Raw genomic sequence first — 26,113 nt, forward strand, 5'->3', positions numbered from 1 at the left:
AATTTTTTTTTTTTTTATTGTTGGTGATTTATTGAGGGTACAATAAGCCAGGTTACACTGATTGCAATTGTTAGGTAAAGTCCCTCTTGCAATCATGTCTTGCCCCCATAAAGTGTGACACACACCAAGGCCCCACCCCTCTCCCTCCGTCCCTCTTAATTTCTCTGATGATTAAAGATGATGAGCATTTTTTCATTTGTCTATAGGCCATGTGCCTATCTTTTTCAGAGAAGCTTCTGTTCAAGTCCCTTGCCCACAATGAAATGAGATTACTTGTTCTTTTCTTATTAATAAGTTTGAGTTCTCTATGGATTCTGGTTATCAAACCTTTGTCAGAAGCATAACCTGTAAATATCCTCTCCCATTCTGAGGGCTGTCTGCTTTACTTACTGTGTTCTTGGCTGTGCAGAAGCTTTTTAGTTTGATCAGATCCCAGTAATGTATTTTTGGTGTTGCTTCAATTGCCGGTCCTCCTCATAAAGTGTTCTCCCAGGCCAGTTTCTTCACCTAAGCACCTTTTTGCTATAATGTAGAAAAAAAACTTGGCATAAAGTCTTGGTGTAAAATAACAAAATGATTTATGTCCTGCTTGATTTACAAAGGCATTTTTCTTTATGATCGATAGCTCAGTCTAAGGGCTATTGAACAGATATTAGGAGCCCTTTTGGTTCTGGGTGGATCAGTTTGTCTTTCTGGGCTTCCCTTTCCTCATCTGTAAAATGAGAAGGTTGTCCTAGCTGAATGTTCTCAAAAGTTCTCTTCTAATTATAACATTATGTATTTTACATTTGATTACATACTGTGTAGTATGTAATGCATCCGACACTTTGCTGGTAAATTTAATCCATGTAGGTGAATAACTTGAATGTCTATCAAACCATAACTGTTAACTTAATTGACGAGAAAGATTACTCTCCAAAATAAAAGGTCAGCTTTCCAGTCAGAAACAATATCAAAGATCGTTATTTTACATGTAAGACTCTAATTCCTTAACTAGTGTTTCTGCCAAATAATAATAATAACGATAATAAAGAAATAATATTAAAATGTACATTCTAAAACATTTATCTTCCAGCAAAGATTATTGCAACCCATTAAACATATTGTCACCCTTCAGTAATTGTTAATGCATATTAATTTAAAGAAGAATGGAGTGTTCCTTCATTATCTGGTTTTCTAGGAATAAATTCTTTCAAACAGGGAGACTATATTGCAATGAAATCTTCATTAACAGTAAGTTGTCCGAGCAGTGGAAATGTTTCTGGCTATTTTGTATATTTTTCATTTATTCATTTTCAGCTGAAGATAAAGAATTCCCAAACCAAGTAAAACTGTGATGAAGTGTGCCCCTAGTGCCCTGCCTCTATACTTTTTTCCTGTTCTGGTCAGATTTCCAGCTGGACAACTGGACTGAATTGACTTTGTCATCCCATCCCAGGCTTCTTCCAGGATGTGAAACCTGCCCTCCCCTGATAGGTCCCGCACAAAAGGAGTTTTTCTTTGCCCTGTGCCTTTCCTCTGTAGCAAACCCATTCTCCCCTCCACTTCTTGCTGCCCTGCTCAATACTTTCCACTTTCTGCTGAATCCTATTTCATGTTGTCCAGGCTATGTGACTTTATTTTGCTCCATATTTAGTGATAACTTATTAGTGCAGCAACACTTTTCTCATCACTAATACCATACCTTTATGCTTCCTGTGTGTTTTTTTTTTAAACTAACATAATGAATTTCCTGGTCAGAGTATGTCACTGGATTGCAGCACCTTTGCAAATTGGAGGTCATTGAACTAAGGTGGAAAGCTCATTTCCTGGGCATAGTCAGAATGTTATATTTTGTACTTAACAAAACTTAACAAAACATTAGCTTGTACTTTGAATGGGATTTGGTGATTTTCTAAGAACTACAGCACAGTACATTATAAGCAATACTGAATATGTACTACAACAATTTTATATATATTGAGAATTCAGAATACACTTCTGTGCCTCAAAGTAATCATTATGCACACTAATTATTGTTGTACACCACAGAAATAGTAGTTAGTAGAGGTTTCTTTGGGTAGAAGAGCAGATAAATCAACCTCCCTGTAGTTAATTCTTTAGATGGTGCATAATCCTTTTATGCAAATGCAGATCTTCCTGCAGTTTACACTGAGGTCTAAACTCTAAAAGTTATGATGTATGGAAAAAAATTCAAATCCAGGAAAGTTCTTTGTAATGTACTTGACCCCGGGATCATTAGAACATTTCAGCTCAACTTAACTGCCAATGGAAAGAACTGTGCTTTAAAAAAGTTAAAAGCAGCTGGAACAAAAATCACATTAAGCATAAAAGTTACAGAAGAACGTATTTCAAAAAACAATTAGAGGGCTAGGTGTTGAGGCACATGCTTCCGTGTCTGTGAGTTCTGGTCACAAACTATAGAAGTATAGCTTCAGGCTTTAAAATATGATTATGGAGTCACTGGAATAGGCACAGGTCTGTAATAGGAGTGTGCCACTTATGAATTTTGTGCAAGGACAAACTATTTGCTTTTTTGAAAAGGAAATAACTGATAAGATCTAGTTTCAAACGGCCTAAATATTCTTCATCTCCACTTGCTGCTTGCCACAAAGGGTCACAACAACATTTAGTGTGTTTATCAATTGCTTAATGCATAAAAGAGATGATCGTAACTTTATTTAATCTAACATTTATTAATTTTATACAACTTCAGAACATAGCTTCATGTCTATATGCCTATATTTGCCACGTTTTTGTACAGGGAAACATGCGAGTGCAGCTCTTATTTCTCCCCAGGTGCAGGCATGTTGCATCCATTTATCCAGCTCACTCAAATAAGGCTTAATTAAGTTACCACAGTGAACAAGGCCTGAGATGTTATGAATTAGACATGAGGAAGACACAGATTTCCAACCAATGTAGGAACAGTCTAGACAAACAGATCAACAATGTTTTTGTATACAAGAAAGAAAGAGCATGTCCTCAAGAGAGAATAATAGCAGGAAAGCCATAGAAACATGAATGTTGAAGAGGATTTGGGGATAAAATATAACAACACTAAACACTGTTCTAGGCATGATGCTAAGGGTTTCACATTTGTTATTTTAGGCTATTCCCAAAACCATCTTTCAAGTAAGATTTCTTTCCCTTTTGTACACATAGGAAGCTGAGGATTAGGGAGTTAATAACTTGACCAAATTTACACATCTAGTAAAACCTCAGAACTGTGATTTCAATCTTTATTATTAATTTCAAATTAATATGAGGGTACAAATTTTTAGCTTATAATGTTCTCACTTCCAAGGTAAAGTTCAAGTTGTAGAAGAGCTCTTCACCCAGAGGTATGCTGAATAAGCTTGCTTGGTGCACATTAGTTGAGAACTCTCCAGATGCCCTCTCTCCTCCATCTAATCACCTTCCCTCTTTCCCTCTCCCTTCTCCTCCTTCCTAAACTATTTTTGTGTTTTATCGTTATTAGAACAAATGGAATTAACAGAGATATACAGAACATTTCATCCTAACAAAACTTAATACACATTCTTCTCATCAGCCCATGGATCATCCTCAAAAATTGATCATATCTTAGGACACAAGTGTAACCTCGACAAATTCAAAAGAATAGACATTATTCCTTGTATCTTCTCATACCATTGTGGGATAAAAGTTGAACTCAATAGCAACAGAAATCTTCATCCTCAGACAAAGTCATGGAAACTAATGGTGAGTGACAGCTGGGCTAAGGATGAGATTAAAAAGAAAATGGAATAAAATGATAATGAAGACACAAACTCTCAAAATCTGTGGGATACTGCAAAGGAGGGGAATTTATACCATTAGAAGCCTTCATCAAGAAAACAGAAAGAGAGCAAGTCAGCAGCCTAATGGGCCATCTCAAACAACTAGACAATGAAGAATAGTCCAAGCCCAAACCCAGCAGAAGAAAAGAAAATTACAAAATCAGAGCAGAATTAAATGAAATTGAAAACAAAAGAATCCTTCAGAAGATCAGCAAAACAAGAACTTGGTTCTTTGAAAAGATTAATAAAATTGATAAACCCTTGGCCAGACTAAACAGAAACAGAAAAATAAGATCTCTAAAACCTAATCAGAAATGAAAAAGGGGAACTAGCAATGGATACCACAGAAATACAAAAGATTCTCAATGATTACTAGAAAAAACTCTATGCCCATAAATTTGAAAATGTAGAGGAAATAGACTAATACCTGGAAACGTATCACCTTCCTAAATTCAACCAGAAAAAAATCAGAATTTTTCAATAGACCTATATCAAGCACTGAAATTGCATCAACAATACAAAATCTCCCAGAAAAGAAAAGCCCTGGACTAGATGGCTTCAGACCAGAATTCTACCAAACCTTCAAAGAGGAATTAGTTCATGTATTACATAACCTGTGCCAAAACATAGAGAAGGAAGGAATCCTCCCCAACACGTTCTATGAAGCAAACATCATCCTGATTTTAAGACCAGGAAAGGACCCAACAAAAAAGGAAACTATAGGCCAACATCATTAATGAATATTGATGCAAAAATATTCAATAAGATCCTAGAAAGCAGAATACAGAAACACATTTAAAAAGTTATGCACCATAATCAAGTGGGTTCTATCACAGGATGCAAGGTTGGTACAACATACATAAATCCATAAGTGTAATTCACCACATAAATAAAATAAAAAAACAAAGACCATATGATTTTTTCTTTTTTTTTTTTTTTTTTTTTTAATTTGGCCGGAGCTGGGTTTGAACCCGCCACCTCCAGCATATGGGACTGGCGCCCTACCCGCTGAGCCACAGGCACTGCCCTGATTTTTTCATTTGATTTGAACCTTATTCCAGCTTAGAAGCCTGTGCTTGTTAAAACACTGTGTCTTCCCATGACTGGCTTAGCGTAGCTGGAGAAGAGTCTTCTAGGGAAAGTGGCAGAATCACTATCTCTTTACCAGGCGTGGAAAAGCCCACAGACCACATACAATGTATTTGTACTTTTTCTGATCGTCGACATTTCATTTATGAATGTAAGTTATCTAGAGAACTACTGTAATGCCAAATACTTCTGTCAGATCTGTAAGGGGCAGATAACAAATACTTTCTGGTATCTTAAAACTGTAGAATTTCATTCTTAACAAGGCTTCTTATAATATGCAAAACATACCCAGTTCTTCATATGTAAACCGTTTATCTAAGTGCATCTCCTTTCTTCTCATCTGTCCCATTCACTCCCAGAGACATGGACTATACCTCATCATGGGCAGCACCCCTGCACCCCTTGCTTATAAAGAGGCACTCTCCAGCCACCAGCAGTTTTCCCCAACTTATTCTCAAGGCTCCAAATATAATGTGTTCTTCAATTCCACCCAGCAATGTAGTTATTGAGCCAAGCAACAATTCTCTCTTTGCCTTGCTCTTCTTTCTTCCTAGACTATAATCGCCTCCTTATCTGTTCATTCTACTTAAACATGACAGGAAAAGCCCAGCCAGGGTTCAATTCTTGAACTTCCTCTCTTTAAAGCTGTACTCGCGCCCTTATTTATTTTATCCAGAATCCTGGTTTGAATTGCTATCATGAATTAAATTTGAATCTCTGCTCCAGGCCTGTCCTTCAGTTCAGACTTGAAATTTCACTGCTTATATCTTTCCTCCAGTTGGATGTTCAACAGCCACCTCAGACCTAACACGTCTACCCTGCACTTCCTTGCACAGTTGCTTCACACTAACTCCAAACTTCCAGTGGCTCCGGCTAAAAATCTCCAAGTCGTCCTTGATTTTCATCTTTCCTTCATGCCCATATCTAGTCTATCAACACACTTTGTTGGCTCCCCCTTCAAAACACATCTGGAATCTAATCTTTCCCCACTATATTCACCCTGAACGAAAATATCATCAACTCTCACCTGGATTCAAACAACCTTAACTGGTTCCCCTCTTGCTATTCTTGCTCCTCTAGGCCAAATTTTAATTCAGTAGCTAGAGTGCTTATATTCAAACCTCCGTCACATAATTGCATTTCTTACTTTCAAACTCTCCAAATCACTCTTTTCCATCCAGCACAAGAGCCAAAATCTAAACAACAGCCCATAAATCCTCCTAAAGTCTACCTGCTGTTAATCTCTGAGAGTCTTTCCCTGCTCTCACTTTGCTTTAGCTGTACTAGTGTCCTCATTCCATTTTTTTTAATTTAAAAATTTTAAGGGACCACAATGTTTTTGTTACATGGCTCAAATCAAGACTATAAATGTGTCCATCACCTGAATAGTGTTCATCATACCTTTAGGTGAGTTTTGTTCCTCCTCTCCTCCCCGCCCCTACACTTTTGCTCAACTTCCAATGACTTGCTTCCCTCTGTGCACCTGTGTGTGTATAGTTCCGATGTATTGGACAGTACCTGTGATTTTTGTTTTTCCATTCTTCGGATTCTTCCCTTAGCGTAATTGTCTCATTCTTCCTCAGAGTAGGCAAGCTCAAGCCTAAGGTCCTTTATGTGACATTCTCTCTCCCAAGAATGCTGATCCTCCAGTGTCTGCATTGTGTGGTCCCTGGGCACTGCCTCAAGTGCCTCCTGACCCTCTATAACTAAGCTCCATGCTCTGTGGAGTCACATGGCCATGTCCTCCCTATCCTCCTTGCTCTGTTGCACTTTTTCTCTGTAGGATTTGTTGCCGTGCAGCTGTATAACTGATTTATCAGGCTTATTATTAGTGCCCTCTATGGTTCTGTTAGTAAGGGATCTTCAGCTATTTGTTCACTGCTGTGTCCCCTGGATTTAGTGCCTAGCACACAGCTGGAACTCAATCAAAATATTTGATGAGTAAATGGTACATCTGTAGGAAAATGAATAATAGTTCTATCACAGATGCAACTAACATGGGGAAATATTCATATATGTTGACCAAGTCTGAAGCTTCTAAAGCACCTACAATCTATACTAATATTTTTCTTTCTCCTCATTCTTTTCATTTATATCACACATGTCCATGTACAGAAAGTCTATTATTTTAATCATTGTATATGCCAGCACACCATTCATTACACTTTATATAACTTACACATAAATTTTGGTATTTGTCACCTTCAATCACTTACCACAAATTTACTATGAGATGCCACCTAAGATGAGATGAAGAACTTGCAATCTATTTCTGAAAGATGCAACTCTCAGATCAAGGCAGGGCTTAATTGTTTAAGAGAAGATCATTGTGTAAAAAAAGAACATCAACTTTCCTGATAGTATTGCCTTAAAAAAACTTTAGAAATCAGGAAGAATTGTAGGTACTGTACTTGCTGTAGTTTGGTGATTTTGTTTAATGAATGTTTGCAATGTATTTATTCTCTTTTTAAAAACTGGGACAAAACTGTACTATCTGTATTGTAAATTCCTATCAGTGTTATGACATCATGTTAATATCATACCGATGTTATCTATTACCTTATTTAATATCAAATCAAGGTCAAGAAAATGAATTATTGCATGGTTCTTATGTTTGGATTATGATCTTTCCTATTAACTAGTGACAGAAAAATGGGATGCTAAAACATGAACCCTTTTTCTGTGAAGTACTACTGAGACATCAGTTTGTTATGTCTATAGTTTTTACTTGCACAAATTTATGGGGTGTGTGTGCAATTTTGTTACATGAATAGATTATGCACAGGTTAAGAGAGGGCTTTCCGGGTATCCGTCACCCAAACAACACACATTGAACCCATTAACTAATTTTCCCCTCCTTCTCCCCGTCTCACCCCCGCCTCGCTGTCCAGCATCCCACTCTCTTTCCATGGGTGTGTATCTGTTATCTATATATTTTTAATATAGAAATAGAATTTAAAGTATTTCCCACCTCACCTGACATTTGAAATTCTGTGGGTACTTTGGAATCAGTTTTGAAAGCGGGCCAAGTGCTGGATGGGTGGGGGCGAGAGCCCTAAAGTGAAACTGGCTTTAGGGGCAGAAGCAGGAGCAGACCGACTGCCAGACCCAGTAGAGAGGTTAGAGTACCGAGTGCCGCGTTTGGGATCCCGTCTTCAAATAACACACACATTGCCTCAGCCTGAGTGAGCAAACGTAAAGGGCAAAACTGACTGGTAATTAAGAACAAAGGTCCAAACCAAGAGAAGCACACATAAAGAGCAATGTGAAATGGACATATTTTTTCCCCTCGGGCTCACTTCTTGAGAACTTTATTGTCAAAGGCAGAGTCAGCTGTGCTCAGCACACGTATGTGGGGTGTTCAGCAAATTTTAATGCATTACAGGTTTCATTTCTGTTCTCTATTGGCACATTCTTAATTAAAATGCTGCTTGCATAACTGACGATGTTGCATATTGATTCAATTGCCATATTAATTATATTTCTTGGTAAAATAGGACATATTAACAATAAAGGCATTTGTGTTACATGTAGTATGTTGATTTTTTTTAAATTAGACTTTTTTTCTTGAAAGTTATTTTCATCCTAAAAAGAAGTCATAAATTTCATCCAAAATTCTTGTTGGGTGGCACCTGAGGCTCAGTGGGTAGGGCGCCGGCCCCATATACCAAGGGTGGTGGGTTCAAACCTGGCCCCGGCCAAACTGCAACAAAAAAAATAGCCAGGTATTGTGGTGGGTGCCTATGGTCCCAGCTACTCGGGAGGCTGAGGCAAGAGAATCGCCTAAGCCCAGGAGTTGGAGGTTGCTGTGACCTGTGACGCCACAGCACTCTAATGAAGGCGATAAAGTGAGACTCTGTCTCTAAAAAAAACGAAATAAATAAAAAAGAAATTTTAAAAAAATTGTTCAAGATATCTGCATTAATGTCTTGAGATTTTTGTCCAATCGCATTTATACATCTATTACATCTAATAAGATAAAGCAAATGGGTGAGTTATTTTCAGTTTGTAGGACATATATACATATATATTTATGTATACATTCCAATGTATATATCTACTGTGTGTACTGAAGCAGCTTAGAAATGATGACATAGTAGAATAAATGGGGATAAAAGCTGTGGTTTCTTAATACCACTTCTAATAAACAGGAAACAGCTTCTTGGAAAAATGGCTGATTACAGATCTAAGTCAATAAATGCTCAAAATGAGTCAGCGATGTGTATTGTGTCAGAAAGCAAATAGAAAAACATAGAAACTTAAAAAAAACTACAATGGGAAAAAATACACAAAAACTACATGAAGGGGATTCCTCTGGCCAATGCTTTTTGAGCGTCTCTCCACTGTGAGATCATGGGGAAAGGGAGCCCTCCCAGCCTCCTGAAAAGTGAGAAATAAATTTACGTTGTTTAAGCCATACATTCAAGTTTCTTTTTTTCTTACAGCAACTCAAGCAAATTAAGGCAATAAATATATGGTAATTTATTATGTTAGAATCTCTAATTTTATGTGTTTTGAAAATAAAAAAATCCGCTGAAAGTTTCAATAAAAACAAGATATTATTTGAAATTAAAATTCTCAATTGATTAATACTACTCTTAGTTTCCTAACCCTGATCCGATTGATCTTGTGGCTTTTCTACTAATTTATATCATCCACAGTAATCTATAGCCTACAAGAGAAAACCCCATCTGCTTAGCCAGCCACTCTGTTCCACTATTAAGCTCCAAATGAGTCTTTCCAGAAATGTCTCTGTTTTCTGTGGCATATCCTTATCCTTGAACCAAAGGAAGCCAACTTTATATCACAAAAAAATGCCCTTTCTCCTTTTATATAGAATATTAATAATTCTTTAAGGCCAGCTCAATTTTTACATTAGAATAAAAAAAAGATAGCGAAGAATTCACTGTGCCCCATTACATGCAGCTAAACAAATGAAGGCTGTGTAGATTCTGACACCAGCTTTCAATTTTTCCTTCCTAGGGGACTGGTAATAACCTTTCATCAGTGTGGCTAAGAGATTACTGCAGAGAGGGTTGTCAATTTTCTCCTGTGGATCTCACACTGTGAGCCCCATTTGTACTGGGATATCTCCTAGATTCACTGCCTTTATTGATAAATTATTAGTTTTTCACCTAGGTACTTGCATGAGGTTCAGCCCAAACATATTAAACGTTATTTTCCTTTTACCTTCCACATTTTCTTTCCCTTTCTCACCATTTTCTTTTTCACACATATTCTAGGATTTCATTTTAACTTCCTAATATGCATTTTTCCTTATTCTTTCATTTCATATAATTATACACAGACACACACATAGATTTCAAGTTTTTGTTTGGATTGAAAACTAACAGTACTTTCTCTATGCTCTGCTCATCTTGTTTTTCCTAACTTAATAGCTCCTGGACAGCCCTCCTTATCAGCTGATGGAGATTTACCTCATTTTTAAATAAATTCATAATCTTTCACAGCAAAAATACACCATAATTACTTCACCATTTCTCTATTAACAAACATTCATTTCTCTTTCATAGTTTTGCTACCAAAATGGAGCACCAGTGAACTTCTTGGTACAAAGAAGTGATTTTTCTTCTATGTGAATGGAAACATTACTATGTGTCTTTTTCTTTTTTTTTTCACATTTTAAAACAAAATTTATTGAAACAAAATATGATCCTGAAGATTCCATCAGGCAGTACGTAAGGGATGACTATGAAGTTCTTTCATCCAATGAGAGAACACAGGGTGTCCATAAAGTTCATTTTCAAAGTGGTCCCTCTGATTATTTATCCATTTACTCCATAGCTGCTCTCACTGCCCACACGGCTTGAGAAGCCTCTTGGAGAGTTGCCTAGGGAACCTATGGGTTTCATCTGAAAGTCATCATGACAAGTCTTCTTGCTTGAATCAGTCCAAAGTCATCTGGATACAAATTTGGTAAACATGTTGGGCAACAAACAATAAAAAACCCTCCCAAGCAACAAAACCAAAAAATAGGCAGTGCTGTTTTAGATGGAAAATGAGACATTAAAACTCTAAGAACCTATTAAGTGCTAGAGGCAGCATTCATTGCTTTCACCCATATGGTGTCAACAATGACTCTAGTTTACAGGGTTGATGAGAGTTACCTAAAGTAATGCTATTTGTTAAATGGTAGAGTCAGTACCTACATATGAGTTTGGTTGGGCTCGACAGTGCACATGGAACTTAATAAGGTGGATTATCTCTACCTTCGAGGGCAGTATGACCCGTGACAAGAGATTGGAATAGGATGTTACGTGGGTAACATTAATCCTTTCTTCTCATTTCTACGCAAGTATACTGATGTACTTTCCAGACTAAACATGATTTTGATTGATTAAAGCAGACACAGTTGAATAACAAACTTGTATAATAAGGTTTTACTGTATTATTGACAATCATGAGTGACCTCAATATGGAGGAATGAGTATGTCTCTGCATTTGTCAGAAAAACCTTTAGTGGTGGCTTACACTGAAAATGCAGCCATGACTTGAATCTTCTATGACAGAATTTTTTTGGTCTGAATTCATGGTCAATTTCCACATATTGGTTGGTTTCACTTCATGACAATGTAAATAGAATCTTAAGGACAACTTTCAATGAATTTTTCCGATTATTTTTGGTAGACTCTTTAGAACTTAATTGCTGTTAAATAATCTGCTTACTGTACACATTGTGCTATTTGTATTTGGTTGTAGCATATTTTGCATGTGAAGAATAGGAACTTAAGGAATGATTGTTGAAAATTACTGTTAAGTTGTAAAATCAATGGCCACATATTTATCGTTTTTCTTGTTACAGAATATCAATAATCTATAAAACTATTGTCTGTAATCCTGTCATTGTTCCTCATAAATTTGAACTAAATTTGAAATTTAAAAAAAATAATAAAAATAGCCAGGCATTGTGGCGGGCACCTGTAGTCCCAGCTACTTGGGAGGCTGAAGCAAGAGAATAGCTTAAGCCCAAGAGTTTGAGGTTGCTGTCAGCTGTCCATGACACTCTATCAATAGCAACAAAGTGAAACTGTCTTCAAAAAAAGAAAAGAACCACCCAAAGTCATGGTAGAGTCAGCACCCAAACAAGAAACAGGTATACCAAGTGTATATTGGATGTTGGCTAGCTTTTAGGAATATGGACATGAAGAAGATAATATTCCCTTCTTTAGGGGACGCAGTCTGAGTAGACAGACAAACAGATTACAGTGTAGTATGTGTCTTTTTAATTTGACCACAAGTTCACGTTGCTTTCTAAAAGGTTTGTGATGGTCATTTCTTTGAGCAGTGCATGAAAATCCTCTATTACATGTGGGATATTAAACATTATTACCACACTTTTGAACATATACCTGTCTGTTGGGGAAAGAAGGCTATCTATGATTAGGATACCTTTGCGATTCCTCACACCCTTGGGTGGTTCATCATATTTCCATGTATTTACTGCAATTTTCATTTGCTCTGTCAATTGTCTATTCTTATTCTCTGGCCCATTTTCCTACCTTGATGTCAGCTCTTGGTATTAATTTTGAAATCTTTCCGTGTCTGATATATAATAGTCCTTTTATTATCTGCCTTATTTTTATCGTTGTTATCCTTTATATTATTATTTATTATCTTTCAAATTGTCTTCTAAGGTTTTTATTGTTTTATAGTTGCATCTTTAATCAACTGGTATTGGGTGTGACAGGGATCCAATGTATTTTCTTTTAATGGATCATCAATTGTAAAACACATTTACTAAATTAGACCATGCTTTTCAAATGAATTAAAATCTCTCCTTAGTGATCCATTCATTCCAGAATATACTGTGATCTATTTCTGAGCTGTGTGTGCTTCTCTGCGATGGCTTTAAAATTTTGCATTCCTATAAAATCTCCTCTCTCACTAGCTGGAAGTTCTGTCTTCTTTTTGGGGTCCCATGGCATTTTAATTTTACTTCTCTTCAGGCAATGACCTAATCCTATCTCAAACTATAGGTTCATATATGTATAAGATATATTTATATATAAAAATATCACTTTCACTATGTAATCCTTGAAGAGAAAATTCACATCTAATTTATCTTTATATTCTCCATAGTTTCTTGAACAATTAGGAAATTTATGACTTAGTCATTGAATCAATGACTACAGAAATGATTCATTAAATGAATATACTACTGATTGAACAAAAATTTTGAAAACCATAATAATTTTATACAATTTTAGAAACCTAAAGTGAAGGGGTTTCTGCATGATATGTGGCTTTGTATTATTTTTGTTTTACTTCCAAAGTTTTTGCTATAGTGAATGAAATTAAACAATAAATTATATTTATATAATCTCTTAGAGTTTTATTCATTGGTACATAAATCCAGACTACCCTTTTATGTTGATTGTTCTATATGAACATTTAGTCAGCAGTTACGTCTAATTTTGTTTTATTTAGAACATCTTTCTGCTTATTAAAATCGTGAATGATTTAAATGAGGTCGTAAGTTTGTAAGAGCTAGGAAACTCTGAAAATATTAATCCAAACCAGAGAAAAGCATATAAAAGACAATTCATTAATATTTTATCCTTAATCACAGCTATTGAGATGCATATTTTTGCGTAATACAATAAAACAGGGGACGCACACAGCAACTAAAATGTCTAGCTCATTAACAAGTTGGTATCATACAAATGATGACATTCAAGTCAGCATAAATAGAGCGATTAGCAGATGTTTACCTAAAGCTATCCCAAGTCATGAAGCTTTAACTCGGGGGCCGTAACCGTTTGAAGAGGACCTGTTTGTGCCTCTGGTAAAATAAAACATGAGCTGCTGCTGTGGCATTTCTGGCTATTTTGTGAAGTGCAGTGTGCAATGTTGAAAGCTGACTCAGGCTGGCCCTTCTTGCTGAACTGTTTTCTCTCTTCAAACTCAGCGTATGTATGTGTTTGGTAAGTACTTACATACATAAGTACATGCTCCAATGACCATGCAATGCCAAAGAATTCTGGATGCAGTTCTTGTGTCAAAAAAAGCAATCTGATTTGCTGGTTCCACCAGCGAGTTCAGAGCCCTCTGGGGCGACCCATCCTTTTCTCTTCAGTTGAAGAGAGAAAGAGCTGTCTCCTTGGAAGCTGGCAAGCTTCCCAAAGTAGGATGAAATGTTGGTCAAAAAAGCTGCACTTAGTGGACATGACAGATGGACGGGGAGTAGACGGTGAGGTGTCAGAGAGCCAGGGTCAACAATCCAGTGTGAATGAAAAGTACAGTTGAATTGGGGCAGAAGCTGAGAGACTCTAGTGAGACAGGTAGATGTGGCGCAGTATGTGGGACATTAAATATCGTTATTTAGTTAAGCTCTTTCTGAGTATTTTTTAATTAAGTAGATCATAATATTTCTGAAATCACTGTCCCTCCACTAGAATTTTAATAAACTTCTCACTTTTTTTTTTTTTGAGCTGGAATCTCACTGTGTCACCTGGATAGAGAGCCATGGCATGTTCATAGCTCACAGCAACCTCAGACCCTTGGGCTTGAGCAATCCTCTTGACTCAGCCTCCACAGAAGCTGGGACTATAGGCTTGAGCCACCATTCCCAGTGAGTTTCTCTGTTTTTTTTTTTTTTTAATAGAGATTGGGTCTCACTCTTGCTCAGGCTGGTCCTGAACTCTGTGAGCTCAGGCAGTCCACCCTGAGTGTTAGGATTACAGGCGTGAGCCACCACATCTGGCAGATTTCTTTTTTTAATGACCTGAATTTCTCCCAGGAATATTTTCTAGCCTTGTAGCTCCAAAAATTAGCAAAATAAGAAAGCAAGGCTTTCCCTCGTGTACATTAGGGACACGCTCTTTGTCCTTGTTACTTCCCTTCTCTGACTTAAGCTTCTCAGTTGAGATAGGTAATGTAGACTTTTACCAGGAACAAATCAGCAAATAAGGACAAACTAAAACATTGAGCCAAGGATCATCGTTTAATTAAAGTCTTCAGTTAAATTCTGGGAAGGATTCAACAAAGATATCTAGTTCTCAGAGTTAAAGGCAAAGAAACAATTCAAGAAAGCAGTTGAAGGGTTAGAGGAGGTTGCAGGGGCAAGAACCTTATATCCTGCTAGTAATTTTAGCACTGTTTGGTAATATTAAAACATTATTCCAATTCAGTCTGATTATTTCATTTATTTCCTTCAGGGAAGGATAAGCCAAAGATGGCTTGCTTGGTTCTGAGCTGAGAGGACAGAGGCAGAGAAGTGACTCTCTTGACAAGAAAGAGATAACAAATAACCAAAGTACCTTGTTAAAAATAAGGTCAAGAGAATCAGATTCTCTCATAATCAAACATACTCGGTCTAACTTGCCTTCTTTGATAAAACACTTTTTTTATTTTTTAATAAAAGGAATAGCTGTTTACTATAACACTGAGTTGCTAAAATGGGATCCACCATAAAAGTGATGAACCAAACAAATCCTCATAACTTTAAAGGTGCTAATAAATAAAAAATTGATAAGCATCCGAGTGATTAAAATCTAAATGAGATGAAATATACCATAGCTATATGAAATATGCAAATGATGTGATCTTTGTCTTCATTTGCTATGTCTTAATGATGGGGGAAATAATGTACTTCCAATTGATACTAAAAAGAGACTGTTTTATTATGTTTACTACACAATGAGCCTGCCTAAGGCATTCTCCAGTTATGTTATACATTATTAACTGTTATAAACCATTAGGCTGAATAGTACCCAAGTGGCCTGTAAGTTAATATATCTCTTTAAGTGCTTAGCTCACTCCAAAAGAGTAACTTAGACATTCAAACTGACTGGTTATTCACTGCCTCTGATTCTGCCAAGATGAGGATCAAATTGAAAGTGGGGTTGGAGCAAGAAAATATAAAAGGAAGATGAAGGGAAAAAGTTACATTCATTAAAACAGAAATTTCAAACACTAATTTTATAACACTTTAGGGTATTCATTTCAATAACTATTGTGAAATTCTCTAAGCATGAGGCTTGTGTTCATTTCTCCCTATACACACAGACACACACACCCTTGACAGTTTGAGGCACCTGCTTTCCTGCCTCTCTGCACTGCTGACTTTCCCCGACACAACTGCTAATAATGAAACGATTGGAGAAATGGACATGGCTTGGAGAGCTTACCTTCTTCTTTCTCTTCCCTCTATCTGTTAAACGTATTAGGTCAGAAAATTTGTCTATACTTCATATTTTGCCCAAAACAGAGATGATTAACTGCTGATTATTGAATGATTCTTATCCCAGCACACAATGTAAAGGAAGTCTCTAGCCGCCCCCAGTCTTGGTCCCATCTCATTCAACAAACACTGATTCACATATTCTATGTGCCGGACAATTGCCAGGGGTTGGAAGGAAAAAAGACATATATTCTATATTCTTTTGAAAAAATTGGAAAACACAACAGAAATTCATGATTTCGTTTCCTTTTTATATTACAAATATAATTGTTAAAACATTTGTGATTTTTAAATTTATTTTTTCTCATTTACTGTGAACTTTCTATTATAGCATGTAGTTCCTCATTTAATTTGCACACATGATACAGGTCACAAAACTTGAAATTCACTATCTGGGACTAGAGCTGTCCCATGCCTCCAACTTCCTGCTTTCCTGTTTTCCGGGGATATAAGAAAAAGGAAATATAAGAAGAAGAAAGAAATTGAGGATGGAATTTAAATAATGGAAGGGAGGTGAAAGGGGGGAAAGAAGTGTATGAAAAAGGAAGATATAAGGAAGATAAAAGCATTCCCAGGTGGAGAAACAGCATGAGGAATGTTAAAGAAATAAACTATCTGACAATACGTTTATCCTTTCATGCATGAAGCATAGTCACTCACTGTTGCCTATGAGAAAAATAACCATTTACATCCAAACATTTACAATAAAATATTTTCCATGTTTAATAAGCAAGCAAATATCTGAGAGATTGCACTTAAGAAATTACAGAATGCTTTTCATTTATTGCTTTTTAAACCTTGTTTTCATTGGGCGTTGCCACTCTTTGAAGTTTCTTGAGAAACTTTTATACTCTCACAAATGAATTTCAAATGACAACAACAAATAACCTCATTCATGACGGAAAGAAATTTTACAGGAGCTCATGACAGAATTAGACTTAATTCAGTAGAGGGGGCTTTAACATTTAAAACTGGGATGAAGTCACCAAGAAAACTAAGCATAATGTTCAGAAAGGAGGTGATAATTACATTCCATCTGATTGGCTCTAAGTCAGATTTTATATTCACTAGAAAGGTCCATGGAGAGACTATGTCCAGAGGGATAGTACCAGGAGACTAACTGCCTCTTATGAGGTTTATTGTTGATTAAACAAGACGTAAATAGAACCAGCAGGGACAGGAAGGCAGCCTTCATTCATCTAAAGGTCTGCCATGTGGAAAGAAGTATATTTTTCTCCTGTGGCTCCAAGGAGTGAGGTAGGAAGATTCTGAGAAGCATATCCCAGCTAATTTTTCAGATGTTTTCAGGTACCAATAATAGATTGGGATACCCCAAAAGCTTTAATACCAAATTACCTCTAGTCACAATAAGCATAATTTGGGTAACTACCTGTCAAGAATGTTGTTGAAAGAATTCAGTCATCGTAGGGGCAGCTGAATGACAGGATTTCTATGTTCAGTCTAAAACATAATTCTCTTACTAGGATTAGAAAACAGAAATACAGAACTTTCCAGCCCAGCGAAAGATATATTAATAAATAAGCATGTTAGTATATTTTTCCTAGGATAAATAATTTTTATTGCCTTATGTAACTTAACCCATCACACATTTGATTATTTTTATAATACTACATGGATGCTATCTGATATTTCTCCTTTAATAATGTGTATGTCTTATTCATTAGAAAAAAAAATTTATTTGTGTCCATTGTTAGTCCTTAAAGACATGTGCTGGAAATTGCATATGTGGTTGTATGTGCATGCAGACATCTGTATGAGAGGGTTGTTTATTCAAGGATAGAATCCCTTCTGGTTCACGAGTATTAATAAAGAAGAAAGCTAGGGAAGTAGGGAAATCTTAACTGAGTGAAGAAAGATACACAGAAAAATATGTTACCAGAATCTAAAATTATGTGAAAGATTGCTTGACAATAAAAGGTACTTGATCAGACAGACCTCTGGTCTGTCTGTTTCTACATCGTGGTTTAAGGAGATTTGAGAGAAAACCATGCTGTTCTTTGGAGAGATGGTAAAATGATATGCTAAGAAACAAAAGGAAAATTTACCAGTAGGGCAAGGTGAAAAGGACCAGAAGGAGCAAAAGGAACTGGAATCCCTTTTCTTCCTGTTTTGAAATTGGACTCTTTCCTTTTGCCTTTTATTTTCTGGAGAACCTGAAGAAAGTAGCTATTGCCTGGGGAAGAATGGCACCTCGCTTAGAGAATTTTACACACTCTTCAAGCTGTACATCTGTCAGTCCAACCTATGTCTATAAACTTAGTCCAGTTGCCTTTAATACGTGAGATTTTGGAATGACCATTGGCACCTTGCAGAGCCTTATGCTTATATCATGCAACAAAAAAATCACGAAGGAAGTTGTCTTTCATAATTTAACGTGGATCACTTTAATAATGCTCGAGTTGTGGTTTTAAGTGTGTCTGTCACCCAGATCGTGTTCATTGTACCTGTGAAGTAGGCTTTTGTACATCCTCTTCTCCTTCCTCCACTGCTTGATGTCCATTGAGCTTTACTCCCCATATGCACGTGTGTCCTCATAAGTTTCCATTTAATAGCCTGTACCTGTGATGTTTGTCTTTCTATTCTTTAAATACTTCACTTAGGAAAATGGTTTCCAGTTCAATCCACATTATTGCTAAAGGCATTAATTCAGCCTTCTTCATGGCTGAGTAGTATTCTGTGAGCTCACATTTTTATTATCTGCTTCAATAGGAGAGAAAAACGGAATGACAGCCATTTCCTTTCACCTCATTTTCTTCTAATACACACTGTTTTGTCTTGTAGTATTATTCCACCATCTCCTGCCATTTGCTACTTCTTCCTCATTCTCCACCACCTCCTCCATGCCTTATGTCCTTTGCAGGGACATTATGCTCCTGGTTATGGTGGCATAGTAAAACGTGATGGCGAGAAACTCTTCTATTGTCTAAGTCAGTATATACATAAGACAGTGTGGAGAGTTGCACGCATGTACACACACAAAATTGATCAAAATACTCTTTACTATGTTTCGTTTTCTCTTTATCTTTTCCTCATATTTTTCATTGTTATTTTGTTTCCTCCTCCTCTATTAATACTAGAAGTAGCAATATTAGCTGTTGATTTAGTATGTCAGTAACAGTCTTTTCTTCTTCTTAAGGAACACTGCTTATATGCTAGGTGTGTGCTTGTCGTGTTATATACATTCTGCATAATCTTAAAAGTATCCCTACAGTGTTATTATCTCTAGATTTTATAAGAGTGAAAAAATAAAAAAGGAAAAGAGATTTAGCCATAGAGTTAGTAGACAGGGCCCCTGCACTGATTTATTCTACACATCAGGGTAGTATTAAATCTAAACATTAACAATTTTTAACATTAGAAAAACTTGTCTCAATGGATATTGAAAGAAATGAAAGGAAGCAAATAATAATAAATATTTTTATTATTAAGGTATGCAAATAATAATTAATATTATTTATTTTTGTAATAAAAGAATAAATTTGTAGACTAAGGGTGGGTTTTGACTAAAAGAACTTTATAGCCGTCATCTTATGTAGCTGGGATAAATAAATATCTAATTAATTAATATGCACCAATGATTATTACAAAATTTTTATCTAGGTAAGTTATTTTGAAAATTTGATGAAAAGTTATCTGCTGTATTCCTTCCTAAAATGATCTTCTTTACTTATGTACCATTCTCTGTATCAGTAATGACAACATAAATAGTAATTACAATTTATCTTGAGGATACATGAAAGCTTCAATTATAAGTAGCTGCAAATGTTTAATGTGTAATTATAATATGGAAATAAGTTAACAACCTGGGAAAACAAAATTGGGGATTGACATGATTTTTTCAGTAATAAATATTTATTTTCTAATGGACACTGAACCAGAAATGTGAAATATGTACTAAAGGCAATGCTTTCAGTATAAAGGAATTTCTTATACTTGATGAAATTATATCTACTACTTCTTCTTATAAAAAAATTCAGCACATACCAGACATATAATTGATGTCTGACTTCTATTATTGAGTAAGTGAAAAATGGAAAGCATAAACAGATAGTGGTTTCCACTTAGCATAAAAAATATTTTCTATTGTTTATGGAATGATAGCCAGAATCTTAGAAGTAACAAAGATATTTATGAAGGGAACAAGTATTTTTACAAGGAAGAAAGGCAATAATATTAGAGAATTGCCCAGACAATTCAAGATACTGACTCTTTAAGACCTATTCCTGTGAAATTTATTACTTGATTTAAATTACCCAGCTAATTCATTACATTGTGCATTGTTTTATAAATCTAAGTTCATTATTTGCTAAATAATGAAGAGTGGACCTAGATTAAAAAATAAGTGACCCATTCAATTTGAAGATATCTTAGTAAAACAAACATTGTTAACCTAATATTATATATTTTAAAGTTTCCTAATATTATTCAAAAGAAATGATCATTTCAACATCTTAAAACAAGTTTAGAAACATCATTTGTCAAAAATCAGCTGGGTATGGTGGCTCATACCTGTAATCATAGCACTCTGAGAGGCCTAAGCAGAAGGATTGCTTGGGGCCAGGGACTTGAGACTGACTAAGAGTCAGACCCCATCTATACTAAAAGTAGAAAAACTATCCAGACATGGCGGTGCACACCTGTAGTCTCAGCTACTCAGGAGGGGGAGGAAGAAAGGTTACTTGAGAACAAATGTTTGAGGTGACAGTGGTCAATGCCCCTGCCCTCTAACTGGGATGACAGAGACTTTCTCAAAAAAAAAAAATTGAAAATTAATAGAAGAATCCTCATGTTTTAATACCGTTGTATCCATACTTATTCTACTTTTTGACTGAAAAATTACATTTTTTGTAATTTTAATTGAAAGTTTTAACAATTTTCTTTGTACATATAAAATTAATTTTATTTAAATTTTTCAGTTTATTTCAACATTACCTAAGCATAGTTAACAATCAGATATGAGTTCTTGACATTAACTGCTTTTTGTTTTCCTACCTGAAATTCACTTTTAAATTCATATGTCTTCATGGAATTCTTAGGTAATTTATTCAAGTTATAAACTGGGAATTAGGTTATATAGATACAGATATAGCTACAGATATATAGATATAGCAAAATAATTGCACTTTCCAATATCCAGTCTGGCCAAAATTTAAAAGGTTAATGTTAATGTTGAAAGAAAAAAAAGTCATTGAGTTTTAGAGAATATCTAATTCAGAGGTAAAGAGTCTTTTCATGTTGGAAGGCCAGATTAATTTAGTTGTAATCAAATAAGGCCACATTCAAGAACCTTTAATCAGATATGCTTACAAGTGTACATTATTTTATAAAAATCTAACTACTGTTCACTTAATAATTTAAAAAATGAAAACTATTTTTTAATTTTAAAGTTAACTAACCTTTTAATGACTTAATTGTGTCCGCTTTTTGTTGGAAAGCATTTGAATATTTGGTTACAGCATGGAGGTTTGCAGTTTCAGTTAAAGAATATCAGTCATTTGTAACCTTAGTTATGTTTCGATTTGGGTTCAGTAGGAGAATGTAGCTTCATACCAGTAAGTGGTTGAAAAGCAAGAAACTATTTCTTCCCAAACATGAGAAATTCTACTGCATAATTGGCTCTTTCTTAGCCTCAATAAATGACTTTTAAAATATCTTTTTTTTTTTTAAATGCTGGGATATTTTTGCCACATATCGTGTATAGACTCAGTTTTTACTTTGCCAAGAGATATTCAAGTCATTTGATTTGACATGATATCACATAGAAATGCTGCATTCCTATAGAAATCTTCTTTCAATAATTCACATTGCTGATTCTGTTCTTCATAAAATTTAACTATCTGATCTTGCAGAGATAAAATTTTAGCTACCACCTGTCCCTGTGTTAATCAGCACACTTTAAAATGATACTGCAAATCCACCCTGAATTCATCCTTCAACTTTAGCACGTTACAGTGCTGATGATGCCATTTACAAAACTGACAGTGCCATGTTGCATTTGCACAAATATGGTTAACAATACTTATAACCCCTTGCAAAGCGTCACTTAAAATAGCAGCTTTAGCACAGAGATTTTGCCGATGTGAGATACAATGAAAAGAAATGAGAACATCTGGATCTGTTAATGTTAATACTTTTTTAAATTTATGCAATAATCCCTTCATGTTTTCCTGACATGGAAGGTGCACTGTCTGTACATACACTCACCAAATTTACTCCAACTTCATGACTTTTATCTTGCAAGTTGTTGAAGGAATCTATTTTCCAATGTTCTGTCTACAAGAGTGCCCAAGGTGAGTAAGTCTTTGTAGCAAAGAAAATCTTCTATTACGACCCATACGAAGTATAAAACCTCTGCTGAATCAGCAGTATTAGTTGATTGATCCAAATTGATTGAATAATCTCTATTTTCCTTTTGAAGTATTACATGAAGTGTTTTCTTTAGTGGAAACAAATTCATGCTTCTGAGCAGTTATGGTTTTCTTTAAAAAAGGCAGTTGTTTGTAGACTTTGAAATGTTATTATCAGGGTCTAAGTATCCTACAACTTCAGCAATGCAACAATGCATTCTTCCACAGTTTCTACATCACTAAATGTCTTCTCTTTCTCCCCCAGTGTATGAGTTGCTTCAGTGGCATTATTTCCCAGTTTTATTGCTGCTTGAAAGAATCGTCTTTGCTTTTGTTTTTCATATTTTTATTTCTACAATACAACCTTTCATGCCTCTCCCTCTAATTTAAAATATTTGTGATCCTTATGAATGTTACAGTGCTGATGAACACTGAATTTGTTTATTGTTTATATTGCAGTATCACAAAGCAAGCAAATCATTTTATCTTTAGCAGAAACAAGATAATATTACAATTCCCAATCCTCACTAAAAAAACTGTTCACTTCCTTCAGTGTTCTCTTGGTCTTCTTTGACATGATGGGTTATTAAGCAGACAGAATTAAAAAATACTGTGAGCTGTGCAGCTACTCACAAATTCCACTTCAAATAGAAAGAATGAACCATTGGCAAAAGCTGTTAACATGCTGGTGTCCTCAATCCATGTAAACTCTAACCCATCAGCCTCATGCGATAGTGGAGCCAATCAGGTTAGGAAGTTGGAATGAAATCACAAGCATAGCAGCCTTGTGCCAGTTCTTCTGGGAGGATTATTTCCTTGAAAATTATTTTATTGTTTAAATACCTTCAATTTAAAAATTAAAAAAATGATGAACAAAAATGTATTAATAGAAATAAAAGGTTTTGTTCTATATAATTTGGATTCAGTCAAAACACCTCACTTAATGACCTGGAAGAGATATGTGACCTTAGGGCACCAGGTTCCTCACCCAGATCTAATTTCTACTACATATGTGGGTACAGAGACAGCCATTGCTAGGCTTTTCTTCTCTGACCAACACTGGATTTACTTATTAGCTGTCAATTGCTTGAGATGCTGCCCTAGGAGCTGAGAGTAAACTGCTGAGACGTTCAGGTGCTGGATAGGCTGTTAAACCAAGGGACCTGTCTCCAGGCACCTTCAGTAAGCCTAAGCAAATTTGCCTCTTAGGGTCTTGAGGTTTTCTTTTCCTTTTTGTTTTTTTAATTAAGTCTTTGTACATAGATCATAAATACATTTATGCCCATTTCAGTATGTTGATTATTTGTACAAAGTAGAGTGTTTATATCATACTAATCAGCATAGCTTTCATCTCATTTACCCAGTTATATCATTAGTACATTTGTGTTCTACACATGATAGAACCAACTTGTACTTGCAATGTGCTCCATAGTTGTGGTCCCCCTACTATCCCCTACGATTCCTCCACCCTGTCTCCATCCATCCCCCTCCCCTTTCCTCCATCATAGACTACAGTTGTGTTTCATTTTTCATATGCAAGTGTGAGTTATTATAAATTGGTTTCACAGTAGTACTGAGCACATTGGTGAAAGTGTGAGTTATAAATTGGTTTTACAGTAGTACTGAGTACATTTGATACTTTATTCCCCATTACTGAGATACATTACTAAGAAGAATATTTTCCAGCTCCATCCATGTAAACATAAAGGAGGTAAAGTCTCCATTTTTTTTTACTGCTGCATAGTATTCCATGGTATACATATACCACAATTTATTAATCCATTCATGGGTGGATGGGCACTTGGGCTTTTTCCATGACTTGGCAATTATGAATTGAGCTGCAATGAACAATCTGATGCAAATATCTTTGTTGCCAAATGATTTTTGCTCCTTTGTATATACACCTAGAAGAGGCGTTGCAGGATCAAACAGCAGGTATACATTTAGATCCCTGAGTGGTCTCCAAACTTCCTTCCAAAAGGAATATACTAGCTTGCATTCCCACCAGCAGTGCAGAAGGGTTTGAGCTTTTCATCTAAAGCATATCTTATTCAAAAATACTTAAACTTTTGGAATAGTCACCATTCATTGCCTTATACTTTATATTATAAATGTCAAATATTTCCTCAAGACCACTTTTCCCCATAATATCTTATATAAAATAATCTTTTTATCAAACTTCATTTATGTTTCAATTAATTTTTTTCTTTCACTTATCAAACTCATATAATAGCCAATCAGAAATAAGCCTAACGTGCCCCTTGTTACTACTAAATTATTATCAAAAGCAAAATATCCCCCAAACTAAAACTAACTTGAGAATTCTTCAGGGTGCAGGAAGTCCAGATTAGAAGGTATAGTTTTAGAGGCATCAACAGTAAACTTTTTCTGCTTTATATCCATTTTCTCCACAACTGTCAGAATATAAAGTTTATTATGAAGCTTCTCTGCCAAAAATCATTTGGTGGTTTACTGTTCCCTCCAGGAGACACTGTTTACAAAGGCAGCCCCTACCTCATTTTCCACCGTGACCCAAATGACTCTGAACTATTGACCTTCAGTTGCACACTTCCTCTCTCAACATTTCCCCAAACACACACACTAGGAACATGTGTTTCTTGACATTCACACTCTTGTTCAGTATTCTCTTTCAAACTTTTCAGTATGTGATCCCCTGGCAACTTACACAGGAGTCTGGAGTGATACATAACATCCATGCATCTGCCTGCCTTTGTAGTATTTACTTTTCTACCTCTATCTCTCAAGAATCTTATATTTATGCCAATCCACCCAGCCCCTGCTACAAATAATAGAGGGTAGGTTTGGCATTGGTCTCTGGGCTGTAGAGAGGCCCTCGTCTGACAGGTAGAAGAGTCTGATTTTTGTCCACCTCCTTAACAACTTCTTTATTCATGTGTCAATGAATAAATGAACAGAGTGTCTTGCTAGTTATGTTTTATTTAATCTATCTAAAAAAGAGTTTAGAGTCTATTTGTTTCTGCTATGTCCTTCCTTCACCTCATCTACCCCTTAGAAGTATCTAAAAGGTGGACTTTTCCTATAAGACATGAAAACATATATCCTGGTCCTTGCTGTTTATATTTTCTGTATACAGAATCTATAACTTTCAAAGCTCAAGGCAATTAATGGATTTCTCTAAGTTTCTGTTATATTCCAAAGATGCAGCAAGTTTTGAAAATTGTGTTATTTTTCTGTAGTTCTGGAAAACAGCATACTCTGAAACAGAATTCTTGAGCTGGGAAGAACCTCAGTGATTTAAAGTAACTCTTTACAGATGAAGAAACATTTGCTTATTCATCCATTCCATGGTCAAACATGCCAGGAAAATGCCTGGTCCTGGGGATAAAAAAATGAGTAAGCATGCTTCTCCTCAGCCAGCTCACAGTCTAGTTAGAAATACTAAGCCTTGAAGAAATTGAGTTGGGCGAGTTTTTTATGAGAAGGACACCCCGGGCAATTGAAGCTGCTTCAAAAATACACTACTGGGACTTGATCAAACATAAAAGCCTCTGCACAGTCAAGAACACAGTAAGTAAAGCAAGCAAACAGCCCTCAGAATGGGAGAAGATATTTGCAGGTTATGTCTCCGACAAAGGTTTAATAACTAGAATCCAAAGAGAAATCAAACGCAT

The sequence above is a fragment of the Nycticebus coucang genome, chromosome Y (genome assembly GCF_027406575.1).
Source record: "Nycticebus coucang isolate mNycCou1 chromosome Y, mNycCou1.pri, whole genome shotgun sequence".
Taxonomy (NCBI): domain Eukaryota; kingdom Metazoa; phylum Chordata; class Mammalia; order Primates; family Lorisidae; genus Nycticebus; species Nycticebus coucang.